Raw genomic sequence first — 21286 nt, forward strand, 5'->3', positions numbered from 1 at the left:
TGTCATGCTTTTAACATATTTTTGCCTAATAATCCCTGGATAATTGCCAGACAGGCATTCAGTAAGTATAACACCTCGTCATACCTGATATATCTACAACAGGGCTATGTATAACCAGTTTAATAAAAGTTAAGACTGAGCTGGCTGGTATCATAAAATATAAACCAACTTGATAGGCAACAGGTACACCACTGGGGTGACATTCATCATTGGAGATGTTTCTCAACAATTGCACTTGTCTTTATCTCTGTATTTCAGTCAGAGTGTATTATGGTCAGTGACTCTGGCTGACTACACCTCCACCTTCAGGAGATCTCCTGGTCAGGGGAGTAATTTCCCCAAATACTTCTGAGTGATGTATGGATCACTGCAGGCTATGCAAAGGGCTCCTTCCCACCCTTGGAATTATACAGATGGCAAGTTCTGGTGATTAGGAAAATGACAATATCATTTTAGGATTTAATTTCAAGTAGTGAGAACCTAGATCTTGCCCCTGAACTGGAATTAGAGAAAGGAAAGATGAAGTTTAAGATGAGATTAACTTAACCTTCTTATGTAACTCATCATTAGGCAGGCTGACTGGTTTATGGTTTCTCTAAGAAAGAATATTTTTTGCCCATTTGGTGGCTGTCAGTAGGTAGACCACTTCATCTATCTGTACACTTAACTAGGAGATGTAAAGTCTGAGATCCATGAACAAACCAAAGGAGAAAAATAAGAAAGTGATCTTGACAAAAACAATTGAAGACAACACCATCACTGACTGCAAAAGCTCTTGATTTTTGGAGAGGGATCAACTAGCACCTCAAACATACACTTGAATTCTAAGCTTTGAGCCATTTCTTTCTAAGCATGTCTGATGTCTGCAAACCTGCTTGAAATTTTTAAAAACCTGCTGTCTTATTTACCTCTTCACCACTTCCAGCATCAGTGACAACTATCTGGCATGAGAAATTTAGTCAGAAAGAAATATGAGCCTGGCTGGGGAAACTGATAAATTAATAAAGAATGAAGCAGCAGCTCTTCAATCTAATTAAAGAAATAATTGTGCTTTCTGTTCATGATAGAGAAGACAATAACCTGTGTGCAAATTAACACGCAGTGTGGGTCTGTATAGCAATATTAAAAATGGAAGCATGTGTATAAACTCATTTGCATGCTTTGCTCCTTTCCAGAAGAAACTTTTAAATTCCTTTAGACCCTAAGACAAAATTTTTACATGTTGTTAAAGTAATTTACCATATAGCAGGCACAAAACATGGCTGTTACCAAAGTCAGGTTAGAAGAAGTATAATCTTTTTTTAAACAATGGCAGGCACATTTAGAGAAAATTTCTATTTCCCTCCTTGGTTAAAACTGTATTTGCACCAAAGATGGTGCCAAATAATATATCAAATTGCTTTGGTCTCTTGACCAAAAAAAGGCAAAGAAAAGAAGGAAAAAGAAGGGAAGGTGGAAAAAAAAAAGCTAGAGTCAATATCATTTATCTGTTTTGGGTCAATAATGTAAGTTATCAGGAGAGTTTCTCACTACTTGGATTCAATACAGCATGCCGCAAATAAAGAACAATATTCTGAACACATACAGTTAGCACCCCAACGGAGAAGCAGCTCAGGTGAAAGACTTCTCTGAAATCAGTGAACAGACTGTACTACATGCACTGAAGACAGCAGCCACAGACATGTAGCTCCTGGTAAGCCAACCTTAAGAGCAACGTCTGCTTGCAGGGTGGGGGGTGGGGGTGAATACAAACATAAATTGGAACAGTTGCATCTCAGGTTAGAAAAAACATATTGAATATGTGTGATTTTAATGCTTTAGAAGAAATGCTACAGACATTCATGTGCAAAGAAACAGAGAAGAATAGACTGCAAACAGCTTTGATGCAACCTTAAAAAAAAAAACAAAAAGGAAAAAAAAAAAGACTGATATTTATTTCAGTGTCACTATAACAACGACCCTATCACACAGATTGTCCAGAAAATGATGCATGGCACTCTTTGTACCAATGTAATATTTATTATGATGCCTCCCTCCAAGCAGCTGTTGTGGTTAAATATGTTTTTCCTTAAAACAAAACAATCTAGTGTTGTTGCCTGCTTTTGTTCTGATTAATAAGTAACCCTTAAAATGGTATCTCCAAATTTTTGAAATACATTAACATTTCTTTATACTAGAAGACAATGTTGACAAAATAAAATCTAACACAAAATTGCTACAGATGGAGTCCTGGTGGAGGACTGAAGAAAAATTTTAGTGAGTGAGCACTTCTATGCATTGTGATAACAAGGCAGTATTTACAGGTAGCATGTTTATGCATTACATGGAATCAGATTTGCCAAATGTGTACCATAAACCTCTTCTGCTTAAACTGAAATAGCCTCTTCTTGAACTCAAGCAACAGACAGATATCTAAATATAGATATCTAAATGAGGTTCTACATCTGCCATCAGTGAAAGTGCCCATTGCACACAACATAGTAACCCTTATGACATTCCTATGATAGATGTGAATGTTTTACAGTACAAAAAAGCAAAAGAACAGTATCTGCTATTACCATCAATATTGTAAAATCTGGATTTTTTTTTTTAAAAACACAAAATGTAAACGTTAAAGGAAAAAGCTGAAGTTGTAAAGTGAATTTGTGCTTTTCTTTTTCTATTTCCTGATTTGCTGAGCTTCAGAAAATAAAATGCCCTTGTTTTAACAAGGGCTGCCATTTACTTTTTATTTCTACAGTGAAAAGTTACATATGAATACAACTACTTTTACAACAACCCCATATTCAGAAGACCTAACACTAAAATGCTGAAGCTGAAATTTCTTTAGGAAGAAATTTCTCCTTTCACTCCCCCCACATCAGGCCTCACACCTCTCTGGGCTTTGAAATGATGTACAGAGAGTGGCTTCTAGCTGTGAAAAACTTAGCAATGCCCTCCCCAGAGGGAGCCTCAACCTATTAGAGACCTACTAATTACAAGTATTTCGTGATTTCTGCCACCAGCTGGAGAAAACTTCTCAGTGGTTAAATCTGTTCCATGCAGGCAAGCAAAATAGCCCACACCAGATGCTGAAAAATTACACTTTGGCAATTAACTCTACTGGATGGGGAACATCTTACACAAAGCTATTTGGGACTGCACACACTTACGCTATTTGAGGAATGACTACATGCTATCAACAACCCCATAGCACTCTACCAAACCCTGTTTTGCATACTTGGGAAGAGACAGAATGCAAAGCTGAAGTAAGGACAACTTGATGGAGTCTAGTCAAACTGCTCTCAGGCTGAAATAGGGGAAAATAGCATGATTTTTTTTTTTTTTAAAGCAGAGATAATGTATTAACTTAAAATAAATCTTGTAAAAGTTGACCAACCAAGAGAAACAATAGGGTAAGACAAGAAAATTAACAGGCTTCAGCCATTGACAGGGTTTCTTTCATTTATCCATGGAAAGAGATATTCTCCATCAATAAAGTAAATGTCATGGGTTTCTTTGAAATACTTGGATTTTTCTATTTTGAAAACCTTTAACAGTCAGAACAAATTAAGTCAGACCAGGCATGACAGACTAACTTACATTGCAGTCAGGCAAATGTGCAAATAACATTTATCTACATTTAAAGAAAATATTTCTCTGTAAGATCAACATTAGAATCAATAATTGCATATTATCACCCCTTAACGGTATCCCTAAGACAAACAGACTACATGTATTGTTTGATATAAAAGATAACATAAGAGAAATATGGGTTACAGACAGTGCACAAATCATTTTTCGCCTCTGTGAACTACAGCCTTCTAATTGTATTCCATGGCTCTAAACAGCCTCAAAATAGCCATCTGGAAAATTATGTGGTGTCCTAGAAGTTCTACTGTGATCTTCACCTATGTTGTGAAAACAAAACAAAAACCCCAAGCTCCATATAGAATAACTACATGCAGATTTTTTAATGATATAATTACTTCTGGAACAAAATCAGCAACTTTTTCTTACAAATTTATTATCACAGCTATCTTTCTCAGAAATTATAGGGACAAGAAGGACTCATAAGCAAGAAAAACAGTACCACAAATAGCTTTACAATTACTGTTCTATTTTCAGTACAGCCTTACTCAACTTCTACACAACAGTGATTTGCCTATTGCCTTCCAATACGCACCTTTTTCTAGCTCACAGTAAAATGGGACATCCATAGGGGTTTTGAAATTATGAAGAGCCTCACTCCAGCCTGGTGCTTTCTAACAGTCATGGTATACAGTACTAGACAGTTTTGAATTCTTGTATACCTGGTAGGGACATAATAGCAATACCACTCAATACTAGTGCAACAAAATTGAACATACTGTTTCCATGTGAACAATCCATGCACAGGGCTAATTTTTGCAGTGTTCTGTTTGTCTAATCTCTCTTGTGAAACAGCTGGCTTATACACTTCTGGCATCTACACATACTGTGGAAGAATAAGAATGTCATCTTGAAAATGAAGGTATTTCACTATTTGTAGGGAGCTCAATATTGCTTCCATACTAAATGAGTAACTCATAGATAGAAGAATTCAGAAGGTAAAGTTGACATTATCAGCTATGGCTTCACCCAGCCATGACAGCCCCTATTCTGCTGGCTAGTAACGGTCACACCCAGCCAGCTACCTAAGAAGCAATTGTTAGAGGAATTAATGAACCACTGAAAGGCACAAGAAAATCAATAGTCGGAACAGCTTCCTCTGCTAGTCTCCTCCTGCTGTTTCTCACTAGCTAGGTTAAAACAAAGAGGATGTCAATATCTTGAAACGAAACATACAAAAGAATCCATCAACACACCATCCTATAACTGTTCTCAATTGGTCTCAGAAAGAGAGATTGCAGAATGTGATGTGCATAGTTCTTTCTGGGACAAAGGTCAGTGATGGAAGGAGATGAAGGAGAAGGATAAAAGTATGTTCAAAAGCTGTTATTGATGCTATACAACAAAAAGAACCATACTTTAACTGATCACATCTTTTCACTAGGCCAACATAAGGGAAAAATAGGACAATCAGGAATAGAACTGCTATTATTTGTAGATGAAAGGTAGATCCCCGAAAACACTCCTGCTAAATTAAGTTCACAGAACTAGTCTCTGTTGAAAATACAAACCATGAAACTGACTCTGTGGGTGTTCAAAATGGAGACGGAGAGGATGTAACTGGGAAACACGTTCTCCCTTTCCATGTACTCCAACCTAAACTTTTTACTAATTGTGCTTACATACACTCTCTTTTTCTACACAAAGTCCTTTAAATTCAGGAATATCTTTGTTACTTTCTTTCCTTCTGCTTCCTTTACGTGGATGGACTAGACAATCTAAGCTTTTAGACTTGTAATATCAGCCACAGGGCCAGAATAGAGTGATAACCAGTGGCAATGGATTGTGTTTGGACACTAGTTCTGAGAAAAGGGTTGTGAATGTTTGCTCTCTTGTCTTGACTATGCTTCTAGTTCACCACAGCATGAAACACAACCCCATTCCTAGGATCAACCGTAATAAACTGCCCACAAAACAGCTACTGACATGATGGCAGAGAAATCTAAATGTCACCACCTTCTCTAGAAATAAAGAGAAAAAACAACTTGATTTTTGAACACTTTAGTCAAATGGTGAAAATTACACACCACCACTCCTAAACCAGTTCTGAACCACAAGCATTTGTAAGATTATAATCTTAATTCAAATTCTTGGATCAAATGTTTGAGTCTAAGCCAGAAAACTCTCCATTAATATCCTGGAAAATGCATGGTAGGAAAGATGTATGTGCCTAGTCCAGACAATGCAGTTGCATGTTTTCATTTAGACTGACTGCATCATAATCTGTTGCATTACAAATTTTTATAAGCAAACTCTTATTGCATCCTTATATTTATGAGCAAAGCATTAACCTTTGTCCAATAATGATTGATCATTTCTGTATTGTTCATATACATGAAACAAAAAAGATGACTACTCTGGGTGGGCAAATACATCCTTGTGATCAGCCAGTTTCATAAACAGATATAGGATGCATGTAGGCGAAGGTAAAGTACAGCTTGGCCCCTGACCAGCTCCCCTGCAAATCTAATGCCCTTCTTACTGGGTATGCATTTTCAGTCTTTCCTGAAGGCCTGTGTCAGATCAGGAGGCACTGCTGACTCTGTTGTTGGGTCACAAAGAAGTTATTTTACTCCAGAACTATTTAGCACCTCATCCTGCAACTCCCAAGCAAGTGCCACAGCACTCCTGATAAACTTCTCTCTTCCATGGGGTCCATATAACACTACTGGCATCTTGGGTCCTTCATAACTGCACCTCCCTCAAAAATCAGGTTTCTTTTGCTTCCCAGGAATTCATTCTGAAGTTGCTTCTCTCTTACCACAGACTCATGGCTTTGTGTCACCTGCTGTCTACAACAGTCATACCAGTTTCCTTCATCTCAAGCCATTTTCTAGTTGAATGGGACTTGGAAACAGTGTAATATTAGCCTTAAAGAGATCTGCTTAGCATGCACAGAATGGGGCCATGCACTTTAAGTTAAATCAAACACTGCCTCAATCTACTGGTTAATCAGAACAAGCAACCACTGGGGTCTTCTAGAGTAGGAAGGTCTTAAAGATGAGGGTGAGCTCAAGCCACTCCATCGTTTTTAATAAAAATGATCACTAGTACTTCAGAAAGTTTGTTGGTGCTATGATTCTTCTGTCTAATCTTCATTGATGTCAATGGTTATCAAATTTCTTTCTGTTAGAATCATTCAATCCCACTCATTTTCATAGGATTTTATAGATACAACATGCTTTATTGTGGTCTACCATAGCTGAACCTCTCTAATTGAATATGCACAAAAGCTGAAATGTAGCTAGAGTAAAAAGATTTGTAAACAGTAACTCACAAAACTAAGAAAGCCACAAAGCAACTTGTTTCATGAACAGTGAAACTAATGAATTTGATAAATCTGCATCTTTTTAATTTCCTACCATCATAATTATCATTCTTTCTTTCCTCTGATACCCCCAAAAGACAACATCTCCTGTAGTTAAGCTGGAATTGTTAGCACATGGGTGGAGCAACCAAAGCAGAATGCATCAAGGACAAAATTCAACCTGTATCCCCCTCAGAGAGGACACTGCTTATGGTTCATTCCTCTAGCCTGACACAGATTTCTATGAAAACTGTAGGAGCTTATTTATTTGGGGGATTTCTACTTCTCTGTCAAATCTGGATGCAATCTTCTGTGAGAAAGGATCTTCTCACAAAACTTCAAAAGACTCTTTCACTAAGGTTCAACATAAATATCCTAAGGTCAGTGTTGACGTTGGAAGTTAAGCAAAAAAATGGTCAAGCCAAGGCATATAAAGATTGTATAATTCTCAGAGATGACTAGTAAAGCAAACCTGCACTTCTCACTAACATGCAAGAAATATATTTTTCTTCTGTTTTCACAAAATTAATGGAAAAATGACACTTCCAAGGTTTCTGGGAGGTACTGTGTATTTAAGAAAACCTATAATGGAAGCTAGGACCAACAGAGAAAACTGTATTCAGTGATGAAAGACTGAATGCTTTCCTGAGATTCAAATTATTGCAAAAAAATCACTTCCTGCACATGGTAAACCAAGTATTTTTGCAGAGTTTTCTTATTCTGTGAGGTAAAGGGTACCTCGCTACTAACACAGAAATCAACAGAAACTTCTAGTGAAGTTTTGAGTACCACTGAAAATAAAGCCCCTGATCACTCATGAGGAACTATAATACATTTCATTTGTTTGACCGCTAATTAATCAGTTCCATATCTACAACTCCGAGGACCAAATGTTGAATAAAATTATGTACCTAGTCAGTTACCATGATATAGTTCATAATTATTACATTATAAATGTAACAATGAAAACCAGAAAGACCCAAAAAATACTAAGCAGAAATTATTATCCAAGACCAGATCCAAATATCTGAAAGCCAGTTAAGATCAACAACTCAAACAGGAAGTTCTGATCAGCAGCATTTCTATTGCAAAAATGCTATTTATATTAGCCATCTAAACAGAATTCTAACAAGCACAATACATTAAAGCAGTTACAAATGACTAACAGCTAACACATCAATTTCACCTCAGGCTGGAAACTCAGTGCTAAAATGAAGTTTATACTCCCATGAGCCCATTCAGTTATAAACTGCAGGTGGCAAATCAAGTGACTACAAGCTACAGTCCCCATGTGTGAAAAATCAATACCTGAGAAGGTTTTCTCCACCTCCTTTGGCAGCAATTTAACAGGGCAAACAAAATGCATGTGTAAGTGTTAAAATGGAAGGATGAAGGGCTATAACAGAATGACAACCCTTAGACCAAAACCAGGCTCTTCACTGCAGTCTAATCAGAAAAGCTTGATATGCTTTGTGTACAGATGAGGAAAAAGAAATCTAAGACAGATGTAGGATAAACCTGGGAAGAAAATAAGTGCAAACCTACATTAGTGACCTATTTTCTGAAACCAGCTTATCTTATATTGGATTTTTGTCCCATTAAGGATATCGGAATTCTTCAGGACTAAGACAGCTTCCTCACAAGGAGCGCTTGTATCGGCCAGTGCTGCACAGAACTGTGTGTTCTGCGTACTGGTTCCCCTGCCCAGTACTAGATAGACAATACAGTGCATGTTAGCTTAAGATGTTGTCATGAAGGGTACAGATAGATAAACTGGTTCAATCCTAGCAGCTTCGCTTCGTTAATACTAAAGATCATTGTGACACTAATTGATCTTGAGCCTGATCTATTTATCAAGCCTCTTACATGCAGGAGCTGAAAAATTAAAGCCACTTAGTCATTCACAGAGAGTGAGCAACAACTGCTTAATTTTTTGAAGGGATCTTCCTATTGTTTTGCAATATACCTTAATTGTATAATGTAATCAATCGTAATTCATCACTATAGTTCTCCAGTATTACTTTTACAGCAGTTATATTCTAATGAGGATTTTTAATAAGAACAGACACTCTCCTTTATCCATAAGAAAAATAGTAATAAACTGTTAACCATGATACAAAGAACATCTCTTAGTGCTGACAATGACTCTTGCTTAAGATAAAGTATTTTCATCAGTGAGCTAGTTGTTATGCATTACCAGCATGTGTGCAGTAGCCTAGCGTGACACCAATTTGCATAATTTCTCTTCTCTAACAGGCTTCAAAAATAATAACAGGCATACCAGATAGAATCCATTAATTTTAAACTTCCTTCAGCAGCTATCTTCATGGAGCAGTCATCAAAAGAACCTTTAAAGAATGAAGTTTAATACATTATAAATGTATTATTCGGGTTATGCTATCTAGGCCTATAACCATGTAAGTTGAGTTCAGTAACAAAGACCAAGGCAAATCCACCATCAATTGGCTTGACATCTTCCCAGCCAAAAAGACTAACAAGAAGTGGCAGGACAATGCCAATGTCCACTGCTGCTTATAGTTAATTACTGAACTTGAAAATCAGTTAGGGATTTTGGGGTACAGATAGGTAAAAGAAAAGTACAGATAGTGGTACACATAGAAGCTGCTCAGAGCTGTTAGACCTGTATACGTTATTTAATAATGCCTTAATCTACAGAGAGGAACAAAAACAACTTTGTTTTTTACTGATCTGAACCCAAAAAAGACCTTACCTTTTGTTAATATTTAAGGCAAGCAGAAAGATTAACGTGTTAGCAAACTCTGACGGGAAACTAGCTTCAGAAAAAAAAAGTGAAAACAGCTTTCCACAGTATAACATAATAACGGATGGACGTTTTCTCATCTATTGTGTATAATAAGACATAGATAATAGATAATAATTATCTATTATGTATAATAAGACTTATGTATTTGTATACTGTGACTTGCATAGCAAACAACATTGCTGCAGTACTCTGATTCTCTCAGATATTCATCCAGTAAAAAGTCTGGCTTTGTAACTTGGAAGAGTAATTTAGACCTTGGTACACTTTACTATATATTCTGATATATGGTCATCAATAAGAAAGATCTGATTTGTCTTTATCGCACAAGGGAAGATACCTGGAAGTCTACACAGTTTACCTATAGGCCTAATGTCCACTAATACAAAAACACATTACCAAAGTACTCAGCTATCCCGTTGACGGAAAAGGTACAAGCACCCCAGGAGAAACAAGAGATGCCAATATGGACACAAGCAAAAATTCTCAGAGCTTGCTCCTGCCAGGTATTTCACACTGAGAAGCACTAATCAATTTCAATTCCTACTGATTCAGGGGATTTGAGGGAGATTAACACCTCCAAGAGCTGTGATCTTGAAGAGAGAACAATTTAATAACAACAACAATTGTCCATGAACTTTCAGAATAGAATTTAAACACAGAATAAAGTAACAAACTGGCCTCTTTTCCCAGATTAACTCTTGGGCTGCTGCAGATGCTCCTGAAGAAAGTTAAGAGAATGCCTGAACTTAATTTACAAAGAGAAAACAGGTAAGACAGGTAAGGATGCTGTACCATGATGCACTGGGTACAGTAACTATGAGGTGGAATAACCAGCCTTTAGCAGTTCATTAGCAGCTATTCAGTTTTCTTTTACATATTGTTCAGTTTATGGAACAGCTCTGTGTTCAATACTGTGGGCTTTCAGAACTTGAAAAAGAGGAAAACATTTTGTGATACCATTCAACAACAAAAAAAGAGAGACAATAGATAATACACTTGTATGTCACCACAAGCAGCACTGAACTGAGAAATCAGTTAAGGCTTTCACTATAAAAGTAAGTAAATTAGTTTGTACACACAATATGAAGCAGGATCTACAGCATTATGTTTGCATCAAATTTTTAACAATGTTTTAACCTACAGATGTTATCTTCTATCACGTCATATAGCAATGGGTCATTTTTCCTCAGCGAGAATACCCTCTGCAAATAATCCCAGTTCCTACCTCTCTGTTTAAGCAGAGAGTACGTACTAAAAGACCAAAGCTTGAAGCAGAATAAAAGCATGATGAGCAAAACAGCAACTGACATCATCCATTCAAGAAAGATATCTTTATATGGTATGAGTGATGTTGTGTAAGGATTTTACTGTCTTATTTTAGGATGCTCCTTTTACTAGATAGCATTATAAAGAGAGTTTACATTTCAAATACAATCCTAGGAGTCAGGAGAATTCAAGAGATACTCTTGACGGTAACTCACTTCCTATTACTGCAGAAATAATATTTTATACATGCTTCAGGTTCTCCATTTACAAGTCGGATGAACTAGTACCTTTCAATAGTAATACCTTGTATTGAAAGGTGTCTCCTGCATAGGCATCCCCAGCTACACCCCTATAAACATCACAGCAATATGCTGTTGCAATAGCCTTCACAGAAGTCTCATCAGCTGTCCGCAGGTAACAGTGCAGAGGCAACCCTGTGGATTGCTATGTTTGTAAGCGTCCCTTGAGGCTCAGAACACGTGCATTTTGGCTTCTCTTGTCGTACATGTGACTTTGTGGACCAGCTCAGCTAGCCAGAGAGGTATGCCGGCAGCTTGTTCTCCAGTGCCTTGAAACCCTCTTTCAGAGCTCCACAACAAGGGTATTTTTAAAGATATGTGTGAAGTGAAATAGATATATGCACAGACTTAACAGGGTTTCTGAAAAAAACTTTACTTTTTTATTACAAGGTACATAAATAAACAGTCAAAACAATAAACATCTTGTTTTAAGACTTCACTGTCTCTGCTTCCTTACATCTCACACTCTTTCAGCTTCTAACTCACTATAACCAGGAGTCCTAAATCTGTTCTTTCAAGCTTGTGCCATTTACTCTGAAACACAGTTGCTCTTCTTTTCCAAGTCATTCCCCTCCTGATCTCTGCAGCAAGCATTCTTTTTGTGGAAAGAGAGGCTGACTGTCTTTTAAAATGGCTGACAGGAATCCCTTTCCTTTAACCTTCCGGCCTTCCTTGTTAGGTGGTTCCTCTTCAAACCCACTATGTGACCAAAACCTCCCACTGAAGTCCAGCTTCCCAGTTTAAGTTTAAAGCTTGATAACTGGCTGTCGTGGTTTAACCCCAGCTGGCAACTAAGCACCACGCAGCCGCTCGCTCACTCCCCCCACCCAGTGGGATGGGGGAGAGAATCAAAAAAAAATTAAAACTCATGGGTTGAGATAAAGACAGTTTAATAGGACAGAAAGGAAGAAGACCATAATAATGATGATAATAATACTAATAATATGACAATAATAATACTAAAAGAATTAGACTATACAAAACAAGTGATGTACAATGCAATTGCTCACCACTTGCCCACCGATGCCCAGTTAGTTCCCGAGCAGCAATCCGCCCCTCCCAGCCAACTCCCCTCAGTTTATATACTGGGCATGACGTCATATGGTATGGAATATCCCTTTGGCCAGTTGGGGTCAGCTGTGCTGGCTGTGTCCCCTCCCAACTTCTCGTGCCCCTCCAGCCTTCTTGCTGGCTGGGCATGAGAAGCTGAAAAATCCTTGACTTAGTAGAAACACTACTTAGCAACAACTAAAACATCAGTGTGTTATCAACATTATTTTCCTACTAAATCCAAAACACTGCACTGTACCAGCTACTAGGAAGAAAATTAACTCTATCCTAGCCAAAACCAGTACACTGGCTTGTCACACAGAGTATTCAATCCTTTATTTAATGCCATTCACTCATCAAAATTTAATTTTTCCTCTTTGTTAACTTTTGGCAGGCACAAAGTTTATTTCAGCCAACCTACAGAAGCAGAAGTACAACAGACAAGGCAAATACACCCCATTCAAAATGATGCTTGTAGTCTGATAGACTTACACGCATAAACTTCCCAATATCAAACAGAAATCATGTATTTTATATAGATTCCCTAAATTGTCCCAACTGTCAATATACTTATATTATATGCACATTTCTGTAGACTTTCTCACATCACTACTATTCACACAATGGAAGGTTTGTTACCCAGCTTAGAATAGCAATGGTTGCACAGAAGAGATACTCACTTGAGGGTGTTCCAGCAAAAACAATATACTGTGCTGCTTTTTTGGAAATTGCCATATCTGATTTATATCCTCGTGGTATCAATTGTACAAAGGTAATTTTCTACAATGAATTATTTATTTCCTGTTGTAATCAGACATCTGAGATAGTCATAAATATTTATATGTCCAGTTAATTCACTAATGAAAACTGAACTAATTCTAAAAATGGGATGTTATCTCAGAGGCATGCTGACCTAACAGCGTGCTCAACCTTTACATTAGTGAAGACAACCACCATATGGGAAGCAACTAACAGGAGCTGGAAGAAACCTGATCTTGAAAGCATGGTATAGGAATGGGCTAAGATATCAGGACAGAAGAATTTTGCACATACCCTAGAAATATTATCTCACTTTTCTCTATCTCTAATTTCCCAATTTGCAAAATTTGCGATCAAGTCCTCTACTCTTAGACTCCTTTGCAGTCCTTGGGCTTCTAACTAGCATTCAAGAGAGATTTCCTCTTCAGCAATGGCAATATCTCTTCTTCTTAGGCACTGAGTTATTGGCTTGTGCATTGGCCTGTGCAACTCCACTATCCTCAGAGCCTCTAAGAAATGTTTTGGGCTGCTGCCTGCCTGAAAGTAGTTCAGTACCATCTATGGATTGCAAGAGCCTATGGGCACAAATTCCTTGAAGTTAGCTGGCTGTATTGATACCATCTCTCACCCAAAGAAGGTCAACATAAATGGCTAATAATAGGATTTATTTACTACATCCACAGTAGACAATGCAGTTTACCAAGGTTTATAAAGTCACAAGAGAACAGAAATTAAAAGAAACAAGTCTACATCCATCTAGACTCAGATCAGCCTGGAAAGGTCTTCTTATCTAATAAACTCACAGCTCTTTTTCAGCTCATATCCCCCTCACAGAAGGGAATCCTACTTTGGCAACCATTTTTGCTTTATAATCCATCCCCATCTCTGGGGCAATTTGCCTTTGTCCGCTCCCCTAAACCACAAACTACTAGTCATTTATATAAGAAGGGAGCAATCTGTTCCTCCATCAAACTATTGCTTGCCACCTTCTGGAGAGGCTGATGGCTTTAGGCCTGATGTGAACAGTCTCACCTGCCCTGTAACACACTTTAGTGATTATTCACATTTGGCTTAACTTTTCACAATGTTAGTCCATTGTGAAGCAGAACGTTAGCTGGAAAATGGTCAAACCTCAGAGACAAAGCCTCTCTGTATGTTAATATTTACATTTTTATATATCAGTTATGTTGTAAATTAACCACCATACTTTAAGCAGACACATAAATGGGATCAAGGCATGTGTCTCATTTAACTGAGTCTTTTAATAGAGGCTACATATGATAATTATGAATGTTGCTGGCGTTAGATACTGGTTTAGCATGCAATCCTATTTTTGAGGGATGCTGTAACAAAGCATTTCCAAGGTAAGACTACAGATCCCTTGTCTAGTTCAGTCCAGAACACAGGGGAAACACTGCTCTCATGAGTCTGGAAGCAGAGGTACTACTGCAAACACTAGGAAATAATGTTACAGACTACGAACACCGCTTTCCTCTCATCACTGCTGAGAAAGGTCAGCCAGAAAAAGGCCACAAAGTACAAAGACTGGTAATTTTGAAACTGCAAATTCATATATCTTAGCTTTTAGGGCAAAAAAAAACCAAAACAAAAAACCACCATCCGACAGGGACAGGTTAGAGAAAGCCAGGTTCTGCTGGACTCGTTCTCTGAACAATAACTCTCTCTTTCAAGGATCTCAGACGTATAGTGATTTCAGAAATTATTCACTGGCCTCCTGGGCTCCAGTAACGAGAAAGGAGGAGGAAAAATGAGGGGTTGTAAACCACAGTTCATTCTGGACCTTCAAGTACTGGATGCTAGTGAAAAAGGAAGAAAAACTTTCAGATGACAGTCAGATTCTGAAGCAGTCGATGTATTTGCTAATTCAGATGTAGAAGGGAAGTACAGTGCAATGTCACAAAACCAGAAGGAATATGGTACTCCATGTAAAAATGAAATCCATTAGAGGTTTAGTTTTCGCTATGTGTACAAAGAAAACACTTAAAAAATGCGGCTGTCAAAAGATGAAGAGACAATCGTGTAAGTTTACGAGTTAAATAAGTCCCTGATAAAAGATCTTATCACGATCACTCAAAAGGAAACTACCACAAAATCCAGAATTAGTCCTTGACAAGGCAATTAGATTGTGTCAGCAACTGAAGTCATCATGCCAGAATGACTCTTATCTTGAGTGGGCTGTACTCTGATATAACAAAGGTGTTCAGGAATCCAAAATATTAGGAGAAAACAGACCTACAGCAGACAGGCATGTGAGCTCTGACTCAAGCAAGATCAGCATATAAAACTGCTTATCAGCTGCAACAACCAGCACAGAATAATGCCCAGCACATGCAAAGAGACATAAGCAGCACAATGGATTACACGATTTTGCAAAAGTTTGCAAGGTCAGGGCATCTGGTTCTCTTGGGAGCTGCATTTAGCCTGAGGCCATCACCCTTGGTCCCTGCCCAAGCTATCCTACAGCCATGCCTCTGCCTGAGCATGTACCCCATTCATCCATACCCAAACCCTAACCTGTGGACTTGATCGCCCGGCCAGACCTTGAGTCTGCCTTGCTGCTACAGACTCGCCTGGCAGTCACTGGACTGTCGCCGACCCTGGCTGCCATCCCTGGGCCTGCCCCCCTCGCCTGGCTGGGATCCTGCCAGGATGCCCCATGCTCAGTGAGGCCACCGCCCCTGCTGCCTCGCTGGCCCCCGTGGCTCCCGGCTCACCTGCCCTCACAGGGCAGCCCAGCCCTCACTGCAGAGTGCCTACTGGCACTTTACCCAAGCCTTTTTTCAGGCTAGCCTCCCTCAGAACATGCAAAAACTTGCACGTTTTTCAAACCAAAGCGTAGCGAGACCTACAGATCCTTGAGTGCATATCAAGAGGCAAAACCAGTGAGATACAACAGCCCTATTAACAGATGAGCCAGATACATTTTTCTCATGGTCACTATTTTCACCTGCTTAAAGGAAGACAGATGAAGGTACACATGCTACTGTATTGCCTGGTGATAACTGTTGGGGTTCACAGACTCTTAGACTAAACTTTAATGTCTGTATCTTACGCTACACACTGTTTACATGGAAAATGTTCACTGAAATCGAAAGGAGTGTGGTGTGGAACTTGTAAGGCAAATATTTTAAGGTAAACAAACTCTTTTTTGTCTTTTATTTTTTCTTTTCTTCCTTCACACAGAGTAAGCAAGCATTTGAGGCCATAAGGACATACTGTTCTTAATTAACTGAGTAATTATTAAGACAATCAATATTTAATTACACAAAACCCCACACTGTAAAGCAGAACCCTATTTCAGGATCTGCTTTTAAAAAATCCTCTCTCCCAAAACCTTTTTTCAAAGTTAATTATTTTCCTCCTTCTATTAAATAAACAGCTTTTGCAAAATTCTGGCAATTTAGTATATATTATTTAACAAAATTAGTCTTTGCCACAGATTATAAAATGATTCTGATTTGTAACTCTCTGGAGTTCATAAAAGCATAAGACTGAGTTTGAACAGTAACAGAGTATTCTTCTGGCTGATGAAATATTCATACCCATTTGTCATCAAGACTTTACTAAGGAAATATAGCCTTTTCAATTTTGTTCAGTAAAGAACTGGCAAAGATCTTTCCTTCATTTAATTCTGAATGTTAGAGTAAGATGCCTCCTGAAACACTCCTAATAATTTCCCTTTCCTGTACAACACAGTACAGGAGATATTTAAAATTTACTTAGAAAGATGAGTCCATATTCCAGGTAGACAAATAAGGTTTATATATTTGCACCATCCAAAGTTTACAAAAGTTATCATCATTAAAACTTCACACTACTACTATGTTTTCTGCATCTCTCCAGATGTACCATTGTTAAAACTCAGAAAAGTCAGATTAAATAAAGACAGAAGGCTACCACTATTAAAAATGGACTATAATAAATTCCTCATAGTGGTAGTACAATGTTCATGACATTCCTTACAAGAAATAGTCCCAGCAGCAGCAATTCTTGCAACTTCTTTTTACGAAGATATTGGTGCAACTTTGTGGTAGCACTCCATGCACTTTTTACTGATATACAGACAGAAGCATAACTGTATGTAGTTTTTTCATTAATTTTCTGACCCTTACTTAATTATTTGGTTTAGGACAAAGCAGAGTACGTATCTGTAACTGTATTCAGGACAGGAAAGCATGACAAAAAAGCAGAGTTCTTAGAGGAAAAGACAAAACTTGCTCTCCAACCCACTTCAAAAGTACAATGAGCATGTGAGTAATGGGGGACACACACACACACACACGACAACACACCAATGAACATGGTCCCTCTTATGAAAGATCGTGAGCATGGAGACACTAACCAACTGGATGATGAAAAGAAAGAAAAAGGTGAAAGCCCCAGGAATGGTATGTTACTGTAAGAGCTTGCTACTGGCAGGGGGGGAAGATAGCAATAAATCTGTTTCAGAAGAAAAGTATAGCATAACTTTTTACAGATCTAGAAATACACTTGTGTGCAGTGAATTCTTTCCCCCTGTGCCTCCAAGGGACTACAGTAATTAAGGCAAACATCTCCTTCAGAGCCCTACCAAGTAAAAAAATCATTTATTGAGCCCTCGCAGCACTGTGGTGCTGATTGCTGGGTCCCTCTCCAGCTGCTTCAGCAGGTCCCACTCTACTGCCAGCTTCCCGACTTTCAAACACCTCATTTGCGGCCCTCGTGTTGCTTTACTGCGCAGTGCTGATTGCTGGCTCTCGGTCCCAGGGGGCTTCCAGTGTCACTTTCGTTTAAGATTATACTACTGTGTCATGTGCTTGTTATCAGAGCTTCTGTCATTGGTCCCTGAGAAGCTGTTTGTAGTCCTTCCTTCCCAAGTGGTTAATATTCCCTTTATTCTCTTTCAGTCAACTCATGGTAAAACGCAAATAAGAGTTGAAAAGAAACTCTGCTGCAATACCTGAGTTTGTGCAATACCTGAGTTTGTGCATGCATGTGTTATTAGCAGTAAGTACAGGTTAATCAGATGTCAGAGCGAGCTGATACTGCCAAAAGAGAAACTCAGATTAACGATCTCCAGAGAAGTCTCTGAAAACTGGAACCTACTAGTATTTCGCAGTTACAGCCACCCCATGACTTCCCACTTCAGGAACACTTTGCCAGGAATCAGGAGGAATGACTGCAGCACGTGGAGGCAAGCATGAGGAAACCTTAAGATAGCTGTACCAAGAACCGTACCTTGAGGAAGTGGCAGCATTGCAGCCTCCTTGTCCACAGTGTAGCCCTGAAGGCTGAAATGCTGTTTTTCCCATTTTGTTTCTCATAGAGCTACTCAGTTTGCAAAAGATGTGCCCCTGGACACACAGACTTTTACATGTGGAAAGACCACCCTAATTTATGAAGGGAGAAGCAGGTTGTGGACTCTTTGCCACAACTGTTTACAGCTGAAAGGACGTTATCTGATTTAACAAGTACTCTAAACTGCATGCTTAGCTGTTCCTTGTACATGTTGCATTCCCAGTCTTCCAGCCTGTCACACAGAGCACTCGCCTCCCAGATGAGAGAGTGGATGAATTTTCTGTTCCAAATGCCTTTTCACAGATTGGTCAAAAGAAGGTGTTCATTTCACAGCAGCCAGTTCGCTGCTATGAGGGAGTATGAAACCAAGCACATTTTCTCAGCAGTGCTGCTGAACTCTGTGAAGCTCTCAGCTGAGCAACCTTATGCCATCACAAATCACCACACCACCACCTTTTGTTCAGCTACTAAACGAGCTACTTTCTCTGTATTACAACATATACATTATTACAGTCACTCGTGATAGTCCTTCACTCTTGAAACTGGAAAGAGGCAAAACTACCACTACTGAGAAGCAACTTAACCTACCTACATGAGTCACTGACATACTCCTTTAGTTTATTGTTAGACGACTTCTGCAGACCCTCCAAACCTTCTGCCACCATATAAATTGCTTCCATTCCCTGGACCTATGAAAGGAACACCAGCAAGGGAGCTGCACTAACATCACCTTCCTATTTATTATCAGTTGCTAAACTCAAGTCACTTTCTTTGACTAACACTGGCCCTTCCTCTACATTTGATGACAATGTATATGATTTTCAATACAGCAATCAGTTTAGTGTTACAATCGTTTTTCACTGAGACACTGATCTTGCCACAAAACATGAGGCATCATACCAGATACATGTTATAAGCAAATTCCCTACCTTTCATCATATTCAAAATATTTGTTACAAAAGAATGTAAGACTCACAGCTGAAAAATACCCTTAATTAAATTAATGGGGGATTTTCCCTATAAACATAATTGCAAATGATTTTTTAACACTTTTCCAAAAGTAAAAAAAGATAGGTGATTTTTAAATACTCTGTAACTTTTTGAAGATATACTCTTCTTTCTTGAAGTAATTTTTAATCACAGGAAATTTTTTGAATCATGTACCATACCTACCATATTTATCTCATCTCATAATCTTTCCTGGCTTGCCTCTCGGAGCCATTAATTCAATGCTCCATCTGCTACAGTTGCTCATACTGCAGGTGACATTTATGTTAGGTTTGTTTCCTCAGAAGAAAATGTATTAGAAAAGGTCGTCTGACAGTTCTTTATATCCACTTCACAGGCTACACACAAAGTGTAAATATCATCCATGTAACTATTGACAGAAATGAAGAGAGAACAAGTGACGACAACAAGATGTGCACCAAACATGCCCTCTTCTTACAAGTGAGATGGAATTAATCACATCTATCACTCAGCCCTCCAGTAAGTTCAAAATATAGTGTGAAAAACGTACAAGGAGACATAAAAACTGCCATCCCACTCTACACTTTTTACTACTCCTGCTTAATGCACAGTCTGAGTTTATTCCCCATACATCCAGGAAAACTGCTAGCAACAGCAGTATTACATACTTTCAATATCAGAAATGGGGCTTTTAATATTTTTTTTCTTTTCCTTTCAGAACAGGTTTTATACCAATTCTTTAGAGCAAATGCAACCACGTAACAAATAGCTCAGTGACAAGTTGTTTGGACATGCTACAAACATGACAGAATTGTCCCACGGTAGAGGTGAAGTAACTGGATACTGGTTACATAGGTGGTATCTAGACTGTGTAGCTAACATGTTTAGAGATCAGGAACCCGAAGGAGAAAAGTTTCTGCTCTCCCTATACCTCCAGGTTTTGCTGGCTAATCTCAAAGTTAATATATTAAAAAGTGTGCAATAACTGGCACAGAGAACTTTCCAATAATTTCTCCTTTTTCTAAATCAAAGGTCAACTATACTGGAGAACAACTGTTAAAAAATGGTTTTTAAAACAAATGCCTTGATAAGATGACAGATCCTGCAAAATCTGGGGTGAGCTGCTGAGCATTTGAAAGCAAACCACTTTCTACCAGCCAGAGTCTTGGTGTGTTCAGTGGACTGACCCTCAGGCCTTCTTAACCCTATGGGGCAACCCTTTCTCTGGAAATCATTGCACCACACTAAGCTATTTCTCCATTTCCATTTCCTCTCTGTTTATGGTAATTCTTACTTTGTGTTAAAATTTACTGCCAATTAGATAATTTTGGATACATTTACTCAGGAAGGAAAAAAAAAAAAAAAAGGAGAGATCCTGCAGAAAGAAGTGTTTCTGAAACCTCTAGCCCTGCCTGTCTTTCAGGCCGAAATTAACTACAGTTCTCTTCTACCCTTCAGTTCATGCTAGGCTGGATAACAGAGAAGAGTAGAAGTAGGGAGACCATGGAAGAGACGAGAACTGGCAACAGTATTGGTCACCAAAGAATAGTAGAACAAATTATTCTTATAGCTGAACTATCATAAACCATTTCCCTCTTTCCCTGATATTTGCTGAATGCCTAAGCTGAGGATAGAAGTAGCAGAGAACACTGAATCAGGAAACTCTCCACCTGGCAGAGTTTAGTAAAATTCTGCTTGTGCAGGGAAATATTTATGAAACAATGGTCGTGACTTTTCTTTTTCCAAGTAGTAGTCAAATGTAAAGACAAGCTCCCCCTTGGGATCAGCATCACTCTTCTAGTTCTATGCCTACCCAGGAAATTAAAAAGAACAGAGACAGCACTCTTTCAAACAGTTTTAAGCAGTACTTTCTGTTGTTTCAGATTTCAATGCTAGGAAGAAAATTTTCCCTAAGTATTCCTA

The 21286-nt window shown here is 38.5% G+C and overlaps 1 protein-coding gene across 1 annotated transcript in view; it reads right to left on the bottom strand.

The window, feature by feature from the left end:
• The window catches only part of MYO3B (myosin IIIB), a 206403-nt gene that overhangs the window by 182743 nt on the left and 2374 nt on the right, over nucleotides 1-21286 (bottom strand). The gene's annotated exons all lie outside the window — the stretch shown is intronic.

Source organism: Gymnogyps californianus, chromosome 7 (genome assembly GCF_018139145.2).
Source record: "Gymnogyps californianus isolate 813 chromosome 7, ASM1813914v2, whole genome shotgun sequence".
Lineage (NCBI taxonomy): Eukaryota > Metazoa > Chordata > Aves > Accipitriformes > Cathartidae > Gymnogyps > Gymnogyps californianus.